At 40.3% G+C, this 8339-nt stretch overlaps 1 pseudogene; it reads left to right on the forward strand.

Moving 5' to 3' along the window:
- Window positions 1–317: 317 nt before the first annotated feature.
- LOC101437967 (delta(3,5)-Delta(2,4)-dienoyl-CoA isomerase, mitochondrial pseudogene) lies at window positions 318–4774 on the forward strand (annotated as a pseudogene).
- Window positions 4775–8339: the final 3565 nt, after the last annotated feature.

Here is an 8339-nt window from a genome sequence, read left to right on the forward strand (position 1 = left end):
GTGTTATACAGTTCCATATCTTGTACAAATCCACCCAAAGTGTATACTCAGTGGCTCTCAGTTTTATCAGAGTTGGGCTGTCATCAACTCAGTCAGTTTCAGAATGTTTCCATTACTCCAAAAGGAAAAATCCCATATCCCCATATACTCCCCCCATTATTAATTTTTGGCATTAATATAGTATCTTCTTTGCCATTACTGTAAGATATAATAATATTACTGTTAACTACAGTCATTAATATATACATTAGTGGTATTTTTCCCATGTGCCACCATATTCTTAACACCTTGTAATAGAGTGTGATGGTTAAGCTAATATGTCAATTCAGCCATATAATTGTGATCAGCTGTTCAGTCAAGCAAGCACTGGGCTAATTGTAATACAAGAGCATTTATGGGCTTTAGTCATCAGTGAGTTTACTGCACAGATGGCTGATTACATCTACACTCAACCAGGGAGACTGCCATCATCAGTGAAGGACAGTTTATCCAATCAGTTGAATGCCTTAAAAGGGGAGGTGATTTCAGTATTCAGTGAGAATTTCCCAGCTCAGAAATATCATGAACCTTTATTGGACTTTCATTGGAGCCCCTGGTTTGCAGCCTGCCTGCAAAACCTGATCTTGTGCATCCCTATGGTCATGTGAGAGAATCTTATAAAATCTCATACTATTTACAGATATCTCCTATTGATTCTGTTTCCCTACATAACCCTAATAAACATATAAAGGAACAATCCTGTGTTTGTACTATTAACCACGATCATCATCCACCACTGAAATCATTGTTATATAATCCCTAGACTATCCTCTAGATTTCTTTCAATTGATGTTAACCTCTGTAGCAGTTTGATATGGTTATGAATTCCAAAAATAAATATTGGATAATGCTTGTAATCTGATCTGTACCTGGGCCTGACTGAGCTATGATTAGGGCTTTAATAGGGCCACATCATTAGGGCATTAAGTCCCTGCCCCTTGGTGGATGGGGATTCACAGATAAAAGGCATGGCAAAGAACAGAGTTGTGGGTTTCTGATGTTGGAGTTTTGATGTTGGAGTTTGATGCTGAAGTCTTAAGCTGGAGCCCTGGGGAAATAGTCAGAGCCATTCACCTGATAGTCTACAGCTGACCTTGTGGAGGAAACAGAGGAGCTGAGCCCAGAGGAACCCAAAAACCCTGAACCCTCACAGACATCAGCAGCCATCTTGCTCCAACATGTGGAAAGAGACTGGTGAGGGAAGTAACTTATGCTTTAAGGCCTGGTAACTGTTAAGCTCCTACCCCAAATAAATACCCTTTATAACGCCTAGGAGATTCCTGGTGTTTTGCATCAGCACCCCTTTGGCTTACTAATACAACCTCCCAGACTACCCTTTCAGTTACATTCATTATAACACTGCAATGGTAGTTATACTAACTATAATGTGTTACCATCAACTGTCCATTTCCACACATTTACAATCCACCTTATTGAACATTCTACATGCATTCAGCATCAGCTCCCCCTTCTCAGCCCTCCTCCTATCCCCTAGTGACCTATACTCTATAGTTTAACTCTGAGTTTACTCATCGTATTTAGTTCATATTAGTGAGACCATACAATATTTGTCCTTTTGTGTCTGACTTTTCCGCTCAACATAATGTCCCCAAGGTTCATTCATGTTGTCATACTAATCCTGACTTCATTTCTTCTCAAAGCTGAATAATATTCCTTCATACACATATCACATTTTGTTTATCCTTTCTTCAGTTGTTTCCTTTTTTTTTTTTTGCAATTGTAAATAATGCCACTATTAACATTGGTGTGCAAATGTTTGTTCATGTCCCTGCTTTCAGTTCTTCTGAATATATTCCCAGTAGGGGGATTGCCAGATCTTACAGCAATTCTATATTTAGCTTACTGAGGAACCACCAAACTGTCTTCCACAGAGGTTGCACCATTTTACTATTCCATCCAACAGTGAAAGTGTGCTCCTATTTCTCTGCTTCCTCTCCAGCACTGTAGTTTTCTGTTATGGTTGTTGTCATTCTTTTCAATAATGACCATTCTATAAGATGTGCAATGATAACTCTCTGTAGTTTTGATCTGCATTTCCTTTATGGCTAGTGATGTTGCAAATCCTTCCTGTGCTTCCATGTACAAACTTTCTCTTTGGAAAAATGTCTTTTCATCTTTAAATTGGGTTCCTTATCTTTCTATTATTAAGTTGTATGACCTCTTTATATAACATGGATGTCAAACACTTATTGGGTATGTGGTTTCTGAAAATTCTCTCCCATTGCGTAGGGTGATTTTTCACCTTCTTAAAGTCATTTGAAACACAAAAGTGTTTAATTTTAAGGAGATGACAATTACATTTTTTTTTCTTTCATTGCTTGTGCTTTGGGTGTAAGGTTTAAGAAACTACCACCTACCACCAGATCTTGAAGATGCTTCCGTACATTTTCTTCCAGGAGTTTTATGGTTCTAGCTTTTATATTTAGGTCCTTGATCCAATTTGAGTTCATTTTTGTATATAAGGTCTGAGATTGGGTCCACTTTCTTCCTTTTGAATATGGATATCCAGTTCTCCATGCACCATTTGTTGAGTAGATTGCTCTGTACCAGCTGGGTGGGTGTGAGAGCCTTGTCAAAAATCACTTGACCATAGATGTGATGGTCTACTTCTAAATTCCTACTTAGATTCCATTGGTCAATCTGTCCATTTTTATGCCACTACCATGTTGTTTTTACCACTGTAGCTAAGTAAGTTGGGTTAGAGGGTGGGATCATGAAGGTCTGAGATTTCAATGTCAGCTAAAGTAAAGTTTTTAATTTAGCCATGTGGTTTTTAGTGTGCTATAACTCAGAAATACCGGAATATAAAAAAAAACATACAGTTCATTTTCTTTTTCCCTTCGATATAACATTCTCATGTGAAACAATTTTCATATTGTGCTACAATTAAAGCAAATTGCAGAAAAAGAACAATTTTTTATTATCATGTAGTGGAGATGGATTTTTTCAGTATGACATTAAGAAAGTTTGAAATTATTTTATCAATTCTAAAAAGAGAAAGAGTATGTTTCTGAACAAATCCATTCCTGTGTGTGTGAGACCCTTTCAATTGAACTATCTCAGTGAAACTACTCAGTTTGAGTAGTCTCAGACCCACTCTCTTGCTGGGTCTGATAAAAATGGAGACACAGGAAAAGGGAGCTCACATATTGATCCTGCCATGTGAGAGAAAGGACTCCAGTTTCACCCACAGCTGAGCTGCAAGGAGAAGCCCCTGAGAGGCTCAAAGAGTTGAGACCCAGGGAGAGATAAGCCATATGCCTGGTAGCTAACAGTTGAACTCAAGAAGAAAGCAGCCCAGTAGCCCTTAGTGAAGATGGCAGGAAGAAAGGCATCCTTGGCTGGGCAGCCTGTGGCTTTGATGCCCTCCCCCAATATGGCAGCCTTCCGTGCCATCCCCTTGCTTTCTCCAGTTATGTTACACCAGCAGCACAGTTAACAACGGTGATGTGGCTTCTTGCAGATTCCAGAGCCAGCTCCAGAATCCTTTGGCCCCCACTCACCCGAGCCTCTGCCTTAGCCTTCACCCCATGGGCTCTTCTGCACAACATGAGGCCTCCAGAGCACCCCCCAGCCAGACCCCAGAGCACAGCTATGAGTCTCTTCGGGTGACTTCTGCCCAGAGACACATTCTGCATGTGCAGCTAAGTAGCCCTGAGAAGAGGAATGCCATAAACAAGGCCTTCTGGAGAGAGGTGGTGGAGTGTTTCAGCCAGATTGTGCAAAACGCCGACTGTTGTGTGGTGGTGATCTCTGGTGCAGGAAAAGTGTTCGCTTCAGGTATCAATCTCATGGACACAGCTTCAGACCTCCTGCAGTCCCAGGGAGAGGACGTGGTCTGCATCAGCTGGTACCTCCATAACTTCATCTCCAGATACCAGGAGACCTTCAACATTATAAAGAAATGCCCAACAGATGCGGACTTGGCCCAGTGGTTAGGGCATCCGTCCACCACATGGGAGGTCCGCGGTTCAAACCCCAGGCCTCCTTGACCCACGTGGAGCTAGCCCATGCGTAGCGCTGATGCCGCAAGGAGTGCCCTGCCACGCAGGGGTGTCCCCCGCGTAGGGGAGCCCCACGTGCAAGGAATGTGCCCCATAAGGAGAGCCACCCAGCGCCAAAGAAAGTGCAGCCTGCCTAAGAATAGCACCGCCCACACAGAGAGTTGACCCAACAAGATGATGCGACAAAAAGAAACACAGATTCCTGGCCGCTGACAACAACAGAAGCGGACAAAGAAGAAGACGCAGCAAAAAGACACAGAGAACAGACAACGGGGGCGGGGCGGGAAGGGGAGAGAAATTAAATAAATAAATAAATAAATAAATAAATCTTAAAAAAAAAAAAAAGAAATGCCTGAAGCCCGTGATCACTGTCATCCACGGCGGCTGCATGGTATAGGAGTGGACCTCATCACTGCCTGTGACGTCTGGTTCTGTGCCCAGGATGCTTTCTTCCAGGTGAAGGACGTGGAATATGGCTTGGCAGCTGACATGGGAACGCTGCAGTGGTTTCCCGGGATCATCGGAAACCAGAGCCTGGTCAACAAGGTGGTCTTCACCGCCCACAATGCAATGGCTGACCAGGCCCTGGATAGCGGCCTGGTCAGAGGGCCTCCAATATGAGCATGCTGCAAACTGAGGACATCATTAAGTTCGTGCAAGCGGTGATGGAGAAGAAGAAACTGAACAGCATCACCTTCCTCAAGCTCTGAGAGCCTGTGCACCCCACGTGGCTCAGGCACGAGCCCTGCATCCGACTTCATCCTTCCTGGTCCTGCGTAAAGATGGAAGATTTTGAAGATGGTCGCCTCAATGCCTTCTCCCTCACTCTCCCAGTTTACAAGTTTATGACACTGATCGCATGAGGCCTTACCTGTGCCCCAAGAGCAATAAATGCCTGTAAAAAATAAAAAGAAGAAGAAGAAGAAAGCAGCACAGCCAAGACTGATAGAAGCAGCCCAGAAAGAGACAAGCCCTATGCCTGGTTGCCCTCAGCTGAACTCTGGAAGGCGGTGGATTCTGGAGGGAACGGTAGAGACCTCAGCAGAGTTCAGTAGCCATTATGCTTCACCATGAGGCAGCTAACTTTGATGAGAAAGCATCTCTGCTAATACCTTAATTTGGACATTTCACAGCCTTGGAACTGTAAATTTTTTACCTCTAGTAAATCCCCATTATAAAAGCCAGTACGTTTCTGGTACTTTGCATCAGCAGCCCTTTTGCAAACTAAAACAGAAATCAAACCTAAGAACTAAAAAAAGAAAAGATTAATAGACTTGACTTATATCTTTAAGGAGCCTCTTCTTCCTTTAAGCACTTCTGTATTGTTTTACAATAAATGCTTTATCTTTAAAAGAATAAAAATATTTGAGTAAGGAAGATTTTAAAATTGCATACTTCAAAACCCATTTAAATGAGAGCAGTGCATTTTGTCTTATTACTGACTAAATATCAGGAATAATGCTGTAATAGATGCTCTAAATTTGAGTCTATTTCTACAATTTGCTTTTATTGTAGCACAATATGAAAATTGTTTCACATGAGAATGTTATATCAAAGGGAAAAAGAAAATGAATTGCATGTTTTTTTATATTCAGGTATTTCTGAATTATAGCACACTAAAAACCACATGGCTAAATTAAAAACTTTACTTTAGCTGACATTGAAATCTCAGACCTTCATGATCCACCCTCTAACCCAACTTACTTGACTAACTGTAAGAGGACCCTAAACACAAATATTCTTATTGTTCCTTAGAAATATTTTAGCAGAGTAGCACATAAATTTTAGGTGGCATTGAAAATATTTTTGGCAACTACAGGATTAACTTTAATCAGTGTGAGAAAATTATTTTCTTTTGTGGTCAAGGTGAAAATTTGTTTTCTTGGTAAAGGTGAATGTTCAAAAATGTAGTAAATGGTTATTCTTCCCTTGAAAGCTGCCCCTACCCCCCTTTAATTCATAAAAATATCTGCAAGGCATAAAGTCTCAGTAGACAAAGAGACATTTGTAAATAAGATCAACAGAACTAAGAATTTATGAAGAATAATAATTCACAAGGTAGCTCAAACAGACTCAAGAATTTCAGTGGATATTTCCCCATATCTTAGTTTGCCAGAGCTGCTAGGACAAATACAATTCAATCGGTTGGCTTAACAACACACATTTATTGTCTCACAATCTTGAAGTCCAAAATCAAGATGTCAGCAAGGCCATGGATTCTTTCAGGGTTGGTAGTTCTAGTGATGGCACACCTCTGTCACATGGCAATCTCTCTTCCCTGTCATGCTAGAATCTAGAATTCTGGCTTCTTCTGACATCTGGCTTCATCTGATTGACCACATCTGAATTTCCTCCCTTTATAAGGGTTCTAGTCATTTGGAATAAGACCCACCCTGATTCAGTCTGGTCACACCTTAACTAATAATATCATTAATAGATCCTATTACAAATGGGTCCATACCCACAAGAACCCAGGTTAAGGTTTGAACATGTCTTTTATGGGTGACATGATTCAATCACCAATATCCTACCTTTGTGTATTAAAGAAAAGTTATTTGCAAATAATCCATTTCCTTATCAAAAATTAAAATTCTTAAATTGAGTCATATTTTAATAGGTGATTTGTATTTCCTGACGGTCAGAGATGTATACATTTCTTTTCATGGCTAGTGCATGTTTATGTAATACTTCAAACTGTAGTATAGACCTGTGCCCTTTTTTAACAATTGTCATAATTCCATTATCACATAGATAAACACATTTCCCCTGAACTCAATATTTACATATAAAATTGATACAAAACTTCATTTGTTCATTTGACAATTATTTATTAAGCCTCTATTATAAAAGTCACTTTTTAAAATACTATGAAGATAGCATTGGTCTCATGTAACTTACATTCCAGTGGCAGGAAACATAATAAAATATTTTAAAAATAATTTCAGAGTTCTACTTCCAGCATGATGGGATAAGTCTTCTGTAACCTAATTCTCCCTCTAAAGCTCTGGACAAAATAAAAAAGCAGCTACCTAAGACTCAGAAACATAAACAAAAGCAGGTGAATTATTTAAGGTAGTCAAAATTTGGAAGCACAACCTACAAGTAGATGAGTTTCCCAGGTTTATGCTTTTCTTTTCTCTTATGGATTTGTCCCAAGCAAGCCCACAGTCACAGAACTATGCAGCAGAGTAGCTATGTAGGTGGTTAAAACTGAAGGAAGGGAAGCGGCTGTGGCTCAATCGACTGGGCTCCCATCTACCATATGGGAGGCCCTGGGTTTACATTTCAGGGCCTCCTTGTGAAGACAAACTGGCCTGCGCCCGTGGAGAGCTGATAGCCCACACCCACAGACAGCTGGCGCAGCAAGGTGACACAACAAAGGGAGACAAGGAGACACAGAAGAATGTAGAGAGAATGGACACAGAAAGTAGACAGCAAGCAAGCTGCAAGGCGGGGGGGGAGGGGTATAAATAAAACAAAAATAAATCTTTTAAAAAAAGCTGAAGGAAACCCCATGTTTCTGGATGAGGAAATCAGGATAACGAAAGCCAGAGCTGTAGAAGAATTTCCAGAATGGAGAGAGTTTGAAAAATGTACCCCTTAATTCTATATATGAACCCACAGAAGTCTCAGGCTTATGCCAAGTTGTGCAAGCATCAGACTGATCAAAGGAAGCATAGCAAATATTTTGAGACTTGAACTAAGATTTAAACTTTAGTTCAGACTAACCCCTGAAAAAGCAAATGCATACATACATAGGATAGACCCAAAGAATCACAGCAAAGCCTTTAAAAACTGAACTGAGGTGAGTCGGTGTAGCTCAGTGGTTCAGTTCTTGATTCACATATACAAGGTCCTGGGTTAAATCCCTGCTATCTCCTAAAAACACACATACACACACACACACACACACACACAAAAACTGAACTGAGATTAGAACCACTGTGGACAGAAAGCAGGATTTCAGTTAACCATGTTGATTGCTTATTAACAAAATTATCATTCTCCAGGGGACTGATTAAAACAAGATCTAAAATTGAGCCAATATAATATTCAAGATTTCCACTATTCAATCCAAAATTACTCAACATATAAAGAACTAGGAAATGTAACCAATCCTCAAGAAAAAATACAATTGACAGATGTCAATCCTGAGATGAACCAAATGTGAAATTATCAAAGACTTTAAAACAGCTTCAAACAATGGTCCCTGAAGTAAAAACAAACTTGAAATGTATGGAAAGATACAGGTTCTCAGAAGAGAATCAGAAACCA

Source organism: Dasypus novemcinctus, chromosome 4, assembly GCF_030445035.2.
Source record: "Dasypus novemcinctus isolate mDasNov1 chromosome 4, mDasNov1.1.hap2, whole genome shotgun sequence".
Taxonomy (NCBI): Eukaryota; Metazoa; Chordata; class Mammalia; order Cingulata; family Dasypodidae; genus Dasypus; species Dasypus novemcinctus.